This window comes from Tupaia chinensis, unplaced genomic scaffold (assembly GCF_000334495.1).
Source record: "Tupaia chinensis unplaced genomic scaffold, TupChi_1.0 Scaffold000234_1, whole genome shotgun sequence".
Taxonomy (NCBI): Eukaryota; Metazoa; Chordata; class Mammalia; order Scandentia; family Tupaiidae; genus Tupaia; species Tupaia belangeri.
The window spans coordinates 2190884-2208538 of NW_006159712.1; positions in this window are offsets into that span (position 1 = coordinate 2190884).

The following is a 17655-nucleotide window of genomic DNA, read 5'->3' on the forward strand; positions in this document are numbered from 1 at the left end:
ACTTAATTTTATTTATTATTATTATTGCATTTTAATTTGCTATAGGCCATGCTCAATCACCAGACACATTCACACACACACACACACCCACAGAGAGAGAGAGAGAGAGAGAGAGAGAGAGAGATGAGAGAGATGAGAAAGCAAGTCTCCAGGTCTGAAATTCAAACCACAGTTGGCCATGTGGGAGTCCACACCTCCTGCTGGTCCCAATAATTTCTGAACTTTAAATCAGTTACACATTTTTAGTATGATAACCTATTTTTAATTTTTATCTTTATTTCATACTTTCAATCAGTATACATGACTTAAAATTGTAAAGTGAATTTACCCAACATGAATACACTTCATGCCAGTCCAGTCTAGGCTACTATACACATTATCATCAACAGATAGTAATCCACTTCAGTGTCTCATAAATTTCTTGCCTCTCTATTTTTCTCCTTAATTTCTTTCCTCATACTCTCTCCCTTATCTCCACACTGTCCTCAGTATCCCTAACCATTTTCCATATGTCTGTATTCTCTAGTCTTTCAGTTTCCACCATAGAGTGTGGACAGTCAGTATATGTTAAGTGGAGACAAACAATGTCTCTCATAGCTTGGCTTGCTTCACTCAGCAGTAAATCTTCCATATTTGTCCACTTTCCATCAAATGCCAGGATCTTGCAGGATCTTGTATCTTTTTTTTTTTTTATGGCTGAGTAGTATTCTATAGAATATATGTGCTGTACTTTCCCAATCCATTCATCTGTTCGTGGACATTTGGGTTGGTTCCATGTCTTAGCAATTGTGAATAGTGCCACAATAAACATAGATGTGAAAGCACTTTTTCAACTGAGCATTCTCCTATCCTTTGGGTAGATACCAAGAGTAGAATTGTTGGATAATATAGTAGCTCTATTTGTAGATCTCTGAGGAATCGCCAAATTGTTCTCCACAGTGGCTGGACCAATTTACATTCCCACCAGCAGTGTAGGAGAGATCCCCTTTCACCACACCCCTGCCAGCACTTATCATTTTTTAAAAAATCTTAGTTATTCTGACTGGGGTTTGGTGGTATCTCATTATGGTTTTGATCTGCATCTCCCTTACAATGAGGGATATTTAGCATTTATGCCTTTTGGCTGTTCATATGTCTTAGAGAATTGTTCATTTGGGTCATTTTCCCATCTTTTATTTGGATTGATCATTTTTTTCCAGGTAAGCCGTTTAAGTGCCATATGTTTTCTGTTTATCAGTCCCATATCTGAGCCATAATTTACAAAAATATTCTCCCATTCCAATGGTTTTTGATTCACACTAATTACTGTATCTTTCACTGTGCAGAAACGTCTTAATCGGGTATAATCACACTTGTCTATTTTTGGAATTATTGCCTGTGTTTACTTACTGAAGAAAGTAATCCATTTATCATAGCTACAAAAAGTATAAGACACCTAGGAATAAATCTAGCCCAAGAAGTCAAAGACCTCTACAAGGAAAACTACGAAAAAAAGTGAAAATGATACAAAAGTAGAAGGACATCCTATGTTCCTGGACTAGAAGAATGAACACAATCAAAATGGCAATTATACCCAAATTAATCTACACACTTAATGTGATCCCAATCAAATCACCAGAGACATTTTTCATAGATTTAGGAAAGACAATCACAGAATTTGTCTGGAATCATAGAAGACTCTGTATTGTCAAAGCAATACAGAGAGAGAAAAAAAGAGAAATGAGAAAGCAAGTCTCCAAGTTTGGGATTCAAACCACAGTTGGCCATGTGGGAGTCCACACCTCCTGCTGGCCCCAATAATTTCTGAACTTAAAATAAGTTACACGTTTTTAGTATGATAACCTATTTTTTTTAAAATTTTTATCTTTATTTAAGAAGTTTTTGCCTATCCTATTGTCTCCCAGAGTTCCCCCAGTGTTTTCCACCAGTAGTTTTACGGTTTGAGGTCTTAGGTTTAGGTCTTTGATCCACTTTGAGTTGATTTTTGTTAGTGGTGAGAGATAGGGGTCCAGTTTCATCTTCCTGCAGGTGGATAGCCAGTTTTACCAGTACCATTTGCTAAAGAGGTTTTCCTTTTCCAGCTGGATTGACTGGTAACCTTTGTTAAAAATCAGTTGGCTGTATGTTTTGGGATTTATTTCTTGGGTCTCTATTCTGTTCCATTGATCCACATGTCTGTTTTTTATGTCAATATTATGCTGTTTTCATTATCACAGCTTTGTAATATATTTTGTGATCAGAGAGTGAGATATTTGTACTCCACTCTTTCACAGGATTGCTTTGACAATAGAGTCTTTTATGATTCCAGATAAATTCTATGATTGTCTTTTTTAAATCTATGGAAAATGTCTCTGATAATTTGATTGGGATCATATTAAGTGTGTAGATTAATTTGGGTATAATTGCCATTTTGATTGTGTTCATCCTTCTAATCCAGGAACATAGGATGTCCTTCCACTTTTGTATCATTTTCAATTTTTTTCATAGTTTTCCTTGAAGAGGTCTTTGACTTCGTGGGTTAGATTTATTCCTAGGTATCTTATACTTTTTGTAGCTGTTGTAAATGGGATTACATTCTTCAGTTCTACCTTAGTCTGCTTGTTATTTATATATAGAAGTGCTACAGATTTTTGTGTATTGATTTTGTGTTCTGCTACTTTACTGTACTCATTTATTACTTCCAGGAGTTTCTTCATGGATACACTTGGGTCTTCTATGTATGCAATTATGTCATCTGCAAACAGAGACACTTTCACCTCTTCTTTCCTTATTTGAATGCCTTTTATTTTATTCTCTTTTTGATTGCATTGACTAGGACTATATAGAAAAGGAGTGGAGAAAATGGGCAGCCTTGTTTTGTATCAGTTTTTAGTGAGAAAACTTTCAGCTTTCCCCATTTAGTATGATGTTAGCTATTATTTTTTTCATAAATATCTTATATTGTTTTGAGAAATGACTCTCCTATGCCAATTGCTGAGATTCTTAATTATGACAGGGTTTTGTATTTTGTCAATAGTTTTTTTCTGCATCAATTGGTAGAATTATATGGTTTTTCTTTCTGTTAATATGGTGTATTACATTTATGGTTTTGTATAAGTTGAACCACTTTTGCACTCCTGGAATAAAGCCTACCTGGTAGCGTTGTATAATCTTTTCTGTATATTGGATACAATTTGCTAGTATCTTGTTGAATATTTTTGCATCTATAGTCATCAGAGATATTGGTCTGTAGTTTTCCTTCTGTGTCATATCCTCTCTGTTTTGAGGATGAGGGGAATGGAGGCTTCATAAAATGAATTTGGGAGGGTTCCTTCCTTTCGGATATTTAAAAATAATGAATGGAATGAGGGTTAGCTCTTCTTTCAAAGTTTTGTAGAACTTAGAAGTGAAGCCATCTGGACCAGGACTTTTCTTTGTTGGGAGGTTACTTATTACTCATTTAATCTCACTGCTTGTTATGAGTATCTTAAGGCTTTCTGTGTCCTTTTGGTTCAGTCTTGGTAGATTATATGTATTCAGAAATTTGTCCATCTCATCCAGTTTTTCTTGTTTGTTGGCATATTGCCTATTTCATTGTGATTTTGATTTATCTGGTTCCTTTCTTCTTCTTAATTAGTCTAGCTAAGGGTGTGTCAATCTTGTTTATCTTTTCAAAGAACCAGCTTTTGCTTTCATTTGTTTTGTGTATAGTTCATTTATTTTCTATTTCATTTAAATAGCTTGAATTTTTATTATTTCTTTTCTCCTGGCAATTTTTTTTTCATGTTGTGTTGTTGTTTTTCTGATTCTCCAAAGCATGATGTTAGGTTGTCTATTTGCCAACTTTCCATCTTTTTCTTATGCACACTAATTGCTTTGACCTTCCCTCTTAGGACTGCTTTTGCTGTGTCCCATAGATTCTGGAAACTCGTGTACTCATTATCATTGGTTTCCATGAATCATTTTATTTCAATCTTAATTTCTAGTAGTTGTGAGGTCATGCAGGAGTAGGTTGTGAGGTCATTCAGGAGTAGGTTGTTTAGTTTCCATATGTTTGTGTACTTTTGAGTTTGTTTTTTTCCTGAAATTGATATCAAGTTTTATTCCATTATGTTTGGAGAAGATGCTGGCTATAGTTTTTATGCTTTTCAGTCTGTAAAAGCTTGTTTTCTGACCCATCATGTTGGTCAGTCTTTGAAAAGTTTCCATGTGGGGGTGAGAATACTTCAGTGTTTTGGGGTGGACGATTCTATATAGAGATCTGTCAAGTCCATTCAATTTATGGTATCATTTATCCTATATTTCAATTTTATTTGCTATTTCCACAAGTTCAATAGTACTCTCTGTAGATGGTGTGGAATTAATTATTCTTTTCCCTAGAGGGAGAAGTACATTTTTGGTTTCTCATCTTTCTTGTTCCTCTGCAGTGGTTTCTGGTCATTGAATGGATTACAAATTTCTTCTTAATTTCTGCACTGTTATTGCTGAAATGGGATATTCCAGTGGCCTCCAAGTTTCTTGAGAACTGGTTCCACCCAGGGTTGAGCTGGAAACAGTGGAGAGACAGTGGAATTCCCAAGGCGATCTCTGGCCTCAGTCAATCTCACTGGCTTCTGTAGCCACCGCCACGTAGGAGTTGGAAATGACCTGTTTTTGAAAGGCTTGTGTCATAAACTCAACCACTTTATAACAATTAACTAAGAGTCCTTTGTGCCATTTTAGACAATTCTTATGTGATCTCAGGAAGATGTTATTTAAATACTTCACTGGTAAAAACACAGATGAGTAATTACTCTTGTTGGAATAATAGCATAAACAATTGAGCTCAACTCAGAGTTAACTCTTGAGATGATTTCTGCTGCTGAGATGTACAAGGAAAAAAAGAAAAAGATTTTCTTTGAAAGGCAAGTCACAGATTGAGAAAAAATATTCTCTGTGCATTCTTTTTTTTTTTTTTGGAGAGGTTTTTGCTATAGGGCGTGTGCGCTCGCCAGACAGACAGAGAGAGACATAGAGACAGAAAGCGAGAAATCACCCCCCAGGGGGAATGGTCACGCCGCAATCCCTTTTCCTCCATTCTCCTCTCGGGATCTTGGGCACGCTCGCACACGCGCCCGGTGTGAGTTTTAAGCCACCGAGTCCGGGACGCGAACTGCGGTCGACTATGTAGGAGTCCAGTGACATAGCCATTACGCTAACTGCTGGTTCCCTCTCTGTGCATTCTTATGACAAAGGATTTATATCAAGTATATACAAAGAACTCTTGTGGTTTAATAATAAGAAGGCAAACAACCCAATTATGAAGGGGTAAAAGACACAAATAGACACTTTGGCTAGTAAGTACACAAAAAGGCACTCAATAAGTTTAGTCATCAGGGAAACAGATATAATGAGATATCACTTCATACCCACTAGAAGGGCTAAAGTTAAAACTAATCCCAAGTGTTAGTAACCCAAATGTCCATCGACATGTAAATGAATGAACAGTTTTAATATGACAGTATAATGGGATCCTACTTAGCAATACAATAAGAAAGAATGAGTCAATGGCTTAGATAAATTTAAAACTAATTATGCTGAGTGAAAAGGCCAGGTAAAAGTGAATATATAATTATTTTTTGATGTAAAATTCTAGAAAATGCAAAGTAATCTACAGAGGCAGAAAACATACTAGTGTGACTGAGGATAGGGTTGGGGAGGACAGGGACTTGAAGAAACTCTTGGGGAGGATGGATGTGTTCAGTGTCTAACAGTGGTGATGGTATCCTTGGTATATAGATATGTCAAAACTCATCACATTGTACTTCAATAAAGCCATTTATATTTTTAAAAAGCATGCTTAGATTGGAACAAAGTATTTGGCAATACATAAAACTAATAAAGTATTAATATCCAGAATAGTTAAAATAAAAAAGTTCCTACACATTAATAAGGAAAAGAGGCAACTCAACAGGAAAGTGGACAAATATCTCTAACAGAGTATGTATTTGACCACAGTAGTACAAAAGTTAAAAGGCAGAGGGAGGTAAATAGAGCTAAAGTAGTCTCATATACTTGACTTTCTAGAAAAGTAGAAAAGGTCTTATATTTGATTTGTATTTATTTAAATACACTAAGAGTGAATATTGTGGGGAGCAGCAGATGGTGTAATGGTTACGTCACTGGACTCCCACATAGTTAACTGTAGTTTGAGTGCCCAAACCAGCAGCTTGAAACACACAACAGGCACATGTACACGTGAGCCCAAAATCCCAGTAGAGATTGGAGGAGAAAGAATTGTAACGTGGCCATTCCCCGGGGGATGATTTCTTGCTTTCTGTCTCTCTGAGTCTCTCTGTTTCTCCAGTTAGCACAAGCACCCTATAGCAAAAATCTCTCTCTAAAAAAAATGGATATTGTGATTATGAGAAGAAAGAAAAAGAACACATAACTATGGGGTTGACATATGGTGTGGTGGCTAAGGCCCTGGACTATAACATTGCCAACTGTGATTCAAATCCTGGACCTGGTGGCTTGCTTTCTCAGTTTCCCTTTCTAGGTCTCTCTGGTCAAATTTGAAAATAAATAAAAATAACAAATAAAATTAAATAAGTAAATAAATCTTAAAAAAAGAGCATATGACTAATAAGACTATAAAGAGAGGAAATGTAATAATAAAACTACTCTAAAAATGATATAAAGTGAAAATAGACTATGTGAAAGATTTTAAGTTTCTAGACTTCAGTTTACAATAAATTATTATCATTGTTTTACAAGGTTAAGATGTAGCTGTGTATTAGTCACATATTTACCATTGCTCCACAGTATTTTTAGATCTCTGTATTTCATTTACTCCAGAATCATTTTCCTTCTTCTTGAATAACTTCCCATATTATTTACTTTACTGTAAACCTGCTGCTAACAAATTCATTCAGCTTTTGTCTATATCAAAACATCTTTATTTTGTCTTCATTAAAATTTTTGTTTGGCGGGGCCAACAGGTGGTGTGGTAGTTAAGGGACTGGACTTGCACATGACTGACTGTGGTTCAAGTCCCAGACTTGGCAGCTTGCTGTCTCACTTTCCCTTTCTCTCTCTCTCTGCCCCTCTGGACAAATTAAAAACTAAATAATAATAACAAATGAAATGAAATAAATAATTCTTACAAAAAAATTTTGTTTGGCATTCAGTTATAAATTGGCAGTCATATCCTTTACATGTTTTACAGGTACAGTTCCATTGTCTTTGTCCTTAATCATTTATGTTGATATCTGTTTTATTTTTGTCTTCTTTTTTAGTAATGTATTTTTGCCTTTTTAACTTTTTATTCTGTTTTTATTTTGAAAACTACAGAAAAAATTTTAAAAATCATGCAATGAAAATGTACATACACATACACCCCACCAATATAGACCAATCTTTTTGTCTTTTCTCTCTCTCTCTCTCTGCTTGTCTCTTTCTTTGTATCTGTGTGTGTTTCAGATTATTTGGAATTAATTTCAGGTGATTTGTAGAAGTTTAATTTTGTAGGTTGGGTTTCTTAGTAAGCTGACTCCAAAGACTCTGAGATAGATTTGTGGAGTCAGCAGGTGGCATGGTGTTTAAGGCACTGGATTCCCACATGGCTAACTGTAGTTAGAGTCCCAGAATCAGCAGTCTGAAAATCATGCCAAGTGCATGTGTGTGCAAACCCAAAATCCTGAGAGGGAGATGGAGGAGAAGAAATTGTGGCATTGCCATCCCTCTTCGGGAGTGATTTCTCAGCTTTCCTTCTCTCTGTCTCTCTCCAGTGAGCACACATACCCTATGGCAAAAACCGTTAAAAAAAAAAAAGATAGTTTTTTACACAAGATATTTAAAAACAATTTCCTTGGGGTGCCAGCAATTGGAGTAGTGGTTGAAGCACTTGACTCCCACTGCTAACTGTGCTTTGAGTCCTGGATTGGCGGACAGATGAAAATCACGTCTGGGGATCAGAAGAAGGGGACCACTGATTCATGTACTGAACTCCCATGTAGTCAACCGCAGTTGGAATCCTGGACCCGTGGCTTAAAACATGTCGGGCATGTGTGCGTGCATGGTCAAAATCCCGAGAGAAGAATGGAGAAGGGATTGCAGCATGGCCATACCCCCACAGGCAGGGGTGTGTGTGGTGATTTCTTGCTTTCTGTCTCTCTGGTGAGCACACAAACCTATAGCAAAAATCTCTCTCAAAAAAAAGAAAAAAAGAGGAAGAAGGAAAAGAAGATCACATCTGGTGCTTGTACGTGTGTGCGTAGAATCCCAGATGGAAAACGGAGAGAAGGGATTGTCGTGTGGCCCTCCCCCCACCCACTAGGGTGATTTCTCACTTTCCATCTCACTGTCTCTGTTTCTCTCCAATGAATACACATACCTATAGCAACAACTTTAAAAATAAATAAATAAAAAATGAATCACTGTTCCTTTGGGATTAAGATCTGTGAAAGAATGACTAAAGAAGAAAGAGAAGGAATAAGATTTTTTTAAATTAATTTATTTATTTCTTCAATGAGAGTGAGAGGTACAGCTAACAGGGTCCTCATACAGCACTGAACCCCAAGTTGTAGTCAGCCCAGATCAGAAGCACACATGTACCTGTGCCGGGGTCCAGCCTCGGTGGAGGTGGGTTGACTCCTCGGAGGCAGTGCAGGTGAACAGAAGACAAAGGTCTTGGTGCCTTTTCATGCACATCCTGAGTCGGACACCCTCAGAGATCGCTCTCTGAAGAGTGACCACTGCTAGGAATTATTGTGCCTTTTTATTGAAAATGTGTTACATGCAAGTAAATGGGTGAGGGGCTACGTGTTCTAATTATCAGCTTATAAAGTTTTAACAATAGAGAACATGGGTTCTATTTAGGGTTGGATTAAGGGTGGGTCTAGTGCAGTTCTGCAGTTGTTTGTTTGATGTACGTGTCTTTATGAAATGCAGTTTCGGGAAAGCAGGCTCCAGCAAACAGAGATAATTATCAGCTGATGTAGTGCAGCAGCCATCTTGTGATTACCGAGCACGATACTGAGAAAAGAAAATCTCAAGTATAGATATTAGTTCTTATGGGTTTTAATAAAGAATGGAACTTATATAATTTTATAAGGATCTAATTCAAGGAATCCTAATATATCTTAAAAGGGGTGAAACTACTGCTTACTAAGTAAGGTCAGGGGACAGCTTTTTTAACTGGTGGTAAAGTGAGTAATAATTTAATGAAGAACTTTAAGGTGAGTTTGTGGCATACTTAAAACATTCTATTGTGCCTGTGGCGCCACTGCTATGTATTTTGTTAGAACATTAGCCATAGTGGGGCAGGAGTGCCCTGGGCCCATTTCGGCCTAAAAGATTATTCTTAAGCTTATGTTAAATGTATCTTGAAGGGCCTTCCAAAGGTCAAGAAGATTTCTGCCTAGATGTGACTTCATCATACTCTCTATTGTGGCCATGCTGGAGTGAAGCATTGTAATTAACAGCAGGTGGTCAGAGAAAAGGGGAGGTGGGTGGGTATACAGCAGCGGCCTTGCCAACGTGCTGACCCGACCTAAGAGGTAGAGGTCAAAAGCTCAAGACAGATCCTGGGGCCCTACTGGGTCGGACTCCTCCATACCTGTGCACTCAGGGAGCTCCTGGGGTGCAAACCCACAACCTTTGTCATGTGGGTCTAGTTGTCTTAGTTGTCTTATTACTGAACCACTGTATGGCCCCAAGAGATTATTATAAACACATTATTTTGCCATTGTTGTAAGTGTAAATAATAAAAATAATACATTTTAGGGACCAGCAGTTAGTGTAATGGCTATGTCACTGGACTCCCACATAGTCAACCGCGGTTTGCATCCCAGACCCAGTGGCTTAAAACTCATGCTGGGTGCATGTGTGTGTGTGCTCAAGATCCCGAGAGGAGAACAGAGGAGAAGGGATTGTGGCATCCACCCCAGGGGGGATGATTTCTCGCTTTCTGTCTCTTTGTCTCTCTCTGTCTGTCCGGAGAGCGCATGCGCCCTATGGCAAAAACCTCGTCAAAAAAAAACCCCACATTTTAAAAGATGTATATGTTTTATAGTCTAGTTATCAGTTTGATATTTTGCTGTTGAGTGTATTTGTCAATCTATATTTATCCATTCCATCAGTGAATATTTGTGTTAAAAATATGTAAATCAAGCATTTTTGAGACTACAAATTCTATCTTACAGGAGAAGAGTCTTTATTTTCCTAGTGTCTCTTGCCCTACAATTATGGGTTGCTTAGGGACACAAAAGTCATCATAAAATTAAAATATTCAATAAATTATTTGATAATGAGCTGACCATTTAGAAAATTTGTTCTTATTCTGAAAGGCATTTCACGTAACAGTAGAATCTGTCTATCCTAACATATCTTGTTTGTTTGAGATTGTCTAAGCATTTAACCAAACGGTATAAACACTTTTAAAAGCATTTTATATTGTGATATAAGGCATTATCACAAACTTAGTAGCTTAATAATAATCAATGCACATTTATTATCTCATGGTTTCTATTGGGCAGGAGTCCAAGCATGGGTTAGCTGGTGCTCTGCTGAGGGTCTCAAGGGTCTGATAAGTCTGAAATTAGTGTTAGCTGGGACTATGACTTTATTTGATTTTTGGGGTCTTTTTTCAAACTCGCTGGTAATTGATTAGATTGAGTTCCTTATGACTACAGAATGAAGTTTCCTTGCTGTCACCAAGGATAGCTAGCTTTCAGCTCCTAGCCGTCTTCAGTCCTCTGATATGTAATCTCCTCCTTAGGCAGTTCTTATACAACTGATTGCTACTTCAAGGTCAACAGGAAGACTTCACTCCAGTTTACTACAACAGTCTTGTGTATAGTTTAACATAACTATACCATCATAGTCACAGTCTCCATCCTCACTTACGAGCAGGGGATCATGTAGTTAATGTATACCAGGTGGCAGGAATTGTAGAGGCCATCTTAGAATTCTGCCTACTACACTGAGATTCAATGGCATCAATGAAATTATGTTTAAGAACTGCTTGATTTTTACTTAAATCCATTGATACATGAACAGGCCAGTTAACAAATGAAAACAAAGCAAAACAACAAACAAAAATTATAGCATTTCAAAATGAAATGATTTGGCTATCAAAGGGTTAAGAGACATCCTTAGGAAAGATTTTTAAATTCCCTATGATGACAAAAGAGTGCTCATATAGTCTTGAAACAATGGGTATTTGTTTTCTGAATACAATCAAAAGTTTATATATTCTTTGTACTAATAATTAGAAGATAATTATAACTTAATTTGCTAGAGTATAAAATAAAAATGGAAATAATTTAATTTTAAAAAAACTTCTATTTTATAAGATAAAACTGCAGTCACTTTCCTCTCTCGTATTTACAATGAAATTTTGGCCTTCTTTTCAGGTTATTTTTTGTGACCTTTATCTCTGTGTCACCAGTTAAACACATTTCAAGTGTGACAATTCAGGTATTTGGTTGTCCATTTGACCCAGTGTATTTGGTTAATTATTTACTCTGACCATGATCAAAGTCAGTGCACAATATGACAGCTTTATGTGCAGGACCTCATAAATGTCTGGAACCTCAAGCCTGTTTTCCTCCTTTTATACTCCTTTTTCACAGACCCTACAAACCTTCTCTCCTGCTCTGTCTCGAAGGAAGAGTTGGTGAGTAAAATGTTGCTGTGCCCCAAATTACTCTTTATATCATTTGCATTTGACTTGTCTTATAATGATTCAATTAGCATGAGGAAGAGGTCTTGTTGCCCAGGGGATTGCAAGTGGGGATCAGAATTCTGTCTCATTGGACCTCCCAGGCCTTTTTAATTGGTTGGACTCAAACAGCCCTCTTGGTTATACTTATTCTTGTGGTCACAAGAATATAAACACATCTTCTCTGGCTTTATTTGTTTATTCAAAGGTCTCATTAGCCTATACTTTTTTTTTCCTAAGAATTTTTTTCAATGTTTTCGTTTTGTTTTGTTTTAGAGTGCAATTGCTCACTGGAGAGAGACAGAGAGAAGGAAAGTGAGAAATCATCCCCCAGAAGAGATGACCATGCCACAATCCCTTTTCACTTTGGAGTTTTGGGTATGCATTCACATACACCTGGCATGATTTTCAAGACACCAGATCCAGGACTCCAATAGCCATCAGCCATGTGGAAATCCAGTGCCTTAACTACTATGCCACCTGCTGGTCCCCCTAAAACTTTTTTTTTCCTTGTTTCACAAAATGGCTTTAATTTCTTTTTTAAATTGTGTATAGAAAATAGCCATAGGTTTATTTTGTTGTTGCCTTTTTAAAAATTTTTTATTTCTTTTTATTTGAATTTCCTTTATACATTCAATCACATGTTAATTAGTTTACAAAGTGAATATTCAAGCATGTGTATATTTCTCTTTTCTTTATTTTGGAGAGGTTTTTTTTGTTTTTGTTTTTGCTATAGGGCACGTGCGCTTGCCAGACAGATAGAGAGAGACAGAGAGACAGAAAGCAAGAAATCACCCTCTGGGGAGATGGCCACGCTACAGTCCCTTCTCCTCCATTCTCCTCTCTGGATCTTGGGCACTGCACACAGACAAGCCTGGCATGAGGTTTTTTTTTTTTGGGGGGGGCAGCGAGAGGTTTTTGCTATAGGGCCCATGCGCTCGCCAGACAGACAGAGAGAGACAGAGAGACAGAAAGCAAGAAATCACCCTCTGGGGAGATGGCCACGCTACAGTCCCTTCTCCTCCATTCTCCTCTCGGGATCTTGGGCATGCATGCACACGTGCCTGGCACGAATTTAAGCCACCGGGTCCAGGACGTGTACCGCGGTCAACTACGTGGGAGTCCAGCGACATAGCCATAACGCTAACTGCTGGTCCCCCAACATGTGTACATTTCTCACCAGTCCAGTGACAATACTATAACATTATCTTCAATAGATAATAATCCGTTTCTTTGTCTCATAAATGCCTTGCTCCTCTATTTTTCTCCTTAATGTCCTTCTTCAGACTCTACTCCTTCACCCACCCTCTTCCCACACTGTATCTGGTCTTCACAACCATTTACTAAGTTTCTATAACCTTTAGTCATTCAGTTTTGACCATATAGTGCAGACACTCAGTATATATTAAGTGGAGACATTCGATGTCTCTCTTTCATAGCCTGACTTGCTTTACTCAGTAGTAAATCTTCCAAATTCATCCACTTTCTGTCAAAAGCCAGGGTCTTGTTTGTATGGCTGAGTAGTATTCCATAGAGTACATGTGCCATACTTTTTCAATCCATTCATATGTTCGTGGGCATTTGGGTTGGTTCCATGTCTTAGCAATTGTGAATAATGCCGCAATAAACATTGATGTGCAAGCACTTTTCCAATTAAGAATTCTTCTGTCCCTTGTGTAGATACCAAGGAGTGGGATTGCTAGATCATGTGATAGTTCTATTTGTAGATCTTTGATGAATTGCCTAATTGTTCTCCACTGTGGCTGGACCAATTTACGTTCCCATCAGCACTGTAGGAGAGTTCCTCTTTCACCACACCCCCGCCAACACTTACCTTTTTTTTTTTTTTTTAATCTTAGTTATTCTGACTGGGGTTAGGTGGTATCTCATTATGGTTTTGATGTGCATTACTCTTACAATGAGGGATGTTGAGCATTTTTTCATGTCTTTTGGCTATTTGTATGTCTTTCTTAGAGAGTTTTTTTTTTTTCAAGTCATTCCCCCATCTTTTAATAGGGTTAATCATCACTTTTGGGGGCAGAAGCTTGAGTTCTTTGTGTATTCTGGTTATTAGTCCCTTATCTGATACATAGTTTATAAAAATATTTTCCCATTCTGAGGGTGTTGATTCACACTTATTACTGTGTTTTTTGCCATGCAGAAACTTCTTAACCTGATGTAATCCCACTTGTCTATTTTTTTGATTATTGACTATGCTTTGCGGGTCCTATTTAAGATGTCTTGGCCTACCCCAATGTCTCCCAGAGTTTCCCCAGTGTTTTCCAGAAGCAGTTTTATAGTTCGAGGTCCTAGGTCTAGATCTTTGACCCACTCTGAGTTGTTTTATTCCAATGGTGAGAATTAGGGGTTCCAATTTATCTTTCTGCAGGTGAATATCCAGTTTTTCCAGCACCATTTGCTAAAGAGGCTTTCCTTTTCCCACTGGATTGACTGGTACCCTTTGTCAAAAATCAGTTGGCTGTATGTCTGGGAGTTTATTTCTGGGGACTCTATTCTGTTCCATTGGTTCACGTGTCTACTTCTGTGCCAGTACCATGCTGTTTTGATTATCACAACTTTGTAGTATATTTTTGAGTTAGGGAGTGAGATGTCACCCACTCCACTCTTCTTGTGCAGGTTTGCTTTGGTAATAAAAGGCCTTTTATGATTCCAGACAAATTGTATGATTGTCTTTCTAGATCTGTGAAGAATGTCTCTGGCACTTTGATTGGGATTGTGTTAAGTATGTAGATTAATTTGAGTAGAATTGCTATTTTGATTGTATTAATTCTTCCAATCCAGGAACACGGGATGTTCTTCCACTTTTTTGTGTCATTTTAATTTTTTTTTTAGCTTCTTGTAGTTTTCCTTGTGGAGGTCTTTAACTTCTTTGGTTAGATTTATTCCTAGGTATCTTGCACTTTATTTATTTTACAGTCATTCACTGAACATCATCACAGCATAAAAAATGTGGAACTAGTTTTACTTTTACTAACCTTGCTAACTTTCTCTCTTCCATGGTAATATATTCACTTTTCAAACAATCTTGAACACAACATAGATGTCATTTGTTCAAAGTGAGATATGTCTAAATTAAGTGTCTGGTTTAGATAAGTATCTTATAGGGTACAGAGTGCTGTAATTTTTGAATAGTCAAGTATATTTTACTTGATTTATTTTGAATAGAAAACAGAGATTCACATCTTGGTGCCCCAGGCATGGAATAAATAGGGAATATTTGCAGAGAGTATGAATCATATTTAATATGAATCCTTCTCTCTCAGGATTTCCTTGAGAGATCTCTGCCTAGATATACAAAGGAGGACATTTTTATAAGGATCTGATACTGTGATAATTTTCACAAAAGACAGAATTTGAGTTTATAGGCTATGCTTGTTCCTAGCACTATATTCCACTTTTTGGCAAATATTCTTTCTGCTATACCCTAATGCAATCTGTTCTCTTTTGGGTATTGAATATATACTTTATATTGCATTTTATTCTTTGTTCCTTAGGCAAACTGATAGAAAAGGTCTAAATCACATGTTTATGAGAAATGAATTATAAATCTCTTCATTTTTATATATCCCATACATCTTCAGTCAAATAAACTTTTTTTCTGAATTTTAACTTTCTGTTCCCTATTTAAGTAAAGACTTTTTTCACCTTCCATGAAGTAAAAAATTAATTAAAAAGTCTTAATCACTGATTTAAAGTCAACTCGAGAAAGATACCTTTGACCTCTTTATAAATTCTTGTGAGTCTTTCATTTGAAATTCTTCCCTCTGGATACAGGGATTCTCCCTTGAAGGGGAATGGAGAGTCTGCCTACTGCAGTACAGTAAAGTGAGCTGAGTCAATGTATTAGCCATCAGTGGATATGGACTTAAAGGAGTTGAGGGACCTTCCAAAAATAGTATCTTCTGTTATCACCAAAAGTCCGCCATCACACAGAAAGAGCCACAAAGGCATTTCAAGTTCTGGAGCATTTCCCAGATTTATTTCAGCTCTGTGGTCTCCTTTGTGGTAGGAGAATGCCCAAGGTTAAGTAAATAAAACTCCAGTGCAGGTCACACATGGACAGTAAACTAGAGGGTGTAAGTGAGAGTCCTTGCATTTATTGATTAGATTTAAGACTTATAATCTGTTCTCTATCAAAATATGATGTCTGAGTGGGACCAGCAGTTAGTATAATGGCTAAGTTGCTGAACTCCCACATAGTTGACCGCAGTTCGAGCCCCGGACCCAGTGGCTTAAATTCATGCTGGGTGCGTGTGCCTGCATACCCAAGATCCTGAGAGGAGAATGGAGGAGAAGGGATTGCAGCCATTCCCCCCGGGGGGTCATTCCTCACTTTCTGTCTCTCTGTCTATCTCTGTCTTTCTGGCAAGCACACGCACCCTACAGCAAAAAAAAAAAAAAAGAAAACTGTATGTATAAGTAAAAGTGTTTTTTTCTTCTATTTATTTATTATTATCATAATCTTGTTTATATTACATTGAATCACAAATAACTTTACAGTGTATTACATTTTTTCCAGAAGGAGTACCATGCATATCAGTCAACACAGAGACATTAAAATCCCCATTTCATCATCCAATAACTTTTCACTTTTTTCCCGATTCATATTATTATTCCAATTATTTTTTAAATAATCACTGTTTATAATTTTGTTGGTAAAGATTTTACTCAACATGAAATACATCTCAGACCAATCCAGTTGAGAATTCTATACATGTCATCAACAGGTAATAAACCATATCTGTGTCCTACTAATGTCATTCCTCTGTTATTTGTTCTCATACTATCTTTCTCTATACTCTTCTCCCACCCCATTCCACACTGTCTCATCATCGTTAACTATTTTCACTGCTTTTATGTCCTCCAATATTTCTATCTCTACCATAGAGCGTGGACAGTTGGTATATATTAAATGGATATGTACAATATCTTTCTTTGATATCTTGGCATACTTCACTCAGCAATAGATCCTTCATATCCAACCACTTTCTATCAAATGCCAGGGTCTTGTTTTTTATGACTGAGTAGTATTCCATAGAGTATATGTGCCACACTTTTTCAATCCACTCATCTGTTTGTGGACATTTGGGTTGGTTCCATGTCTTGGCAATCATGAATAATGCCACAATAAACATTGATGTGCAATTGCTTTTCTGATTGAGAGTTCTCCTGTCCATTGGGTAGATACACCAGAAGTGCGATTGCTGGAACAAATGGTAGTTCTATTTGTAGATCTTTGAGGAACCTCCGTATTGTTCTCCACGGAGGCTGAACCAGTTTACATTCCCACCAACAGTGTAGGAGAGTTCCTTTTTCACCACATCCTTGCCAGTACTTATCACTTTTTATATTTTTAATCTTTGTCATTCTGACAGGGATTAGGTGGTATCTCATTGTGGTTTTTATTTGCATCTCCTTTATGATAAGGGATGTTGAGCATTTCCTCATATGCTTTTTGACTGTTCATATGTCTTCCTTAGAGAGATTTTTGTTCAACTCATTTTTCCATCTTTTAATTGGGTTAATCATATTTTTTTTCATGTAAGGCTCTTGAGTTCCCTGTGTATTCTGGTTATCAGTCCCTTGTCTAAGGCATATTTTACAAAAATATTCTCCCATTCTGAGGGTTGTCAATTCACACTTGTACTGTGTCCTTTGCTGTGCAGAAACTTCTTAGTCTGATATAGTCCTACTTGTCTGTTTTACGGATTATTGCCTGTGTTTTGGGAGTCTTATTTAAGAAGTCTTTGCCTACTCCAATGTCTCCCAGAGTTTCCCCAGTATTTTCCACCAGTAGTTTTATTGTTTGAGGTCTTAGGTTCAGATCTTTGATCCATTTTTAGTGGCTTTTTGGTAATGGCGAAAGATAGGGGTTCAGTTTCATCTTTCTGCAGGTGGATACCCAGTTTTTCCAGCACTATTTACTAAAGAGGTTTTCCTTTTCCCAATGG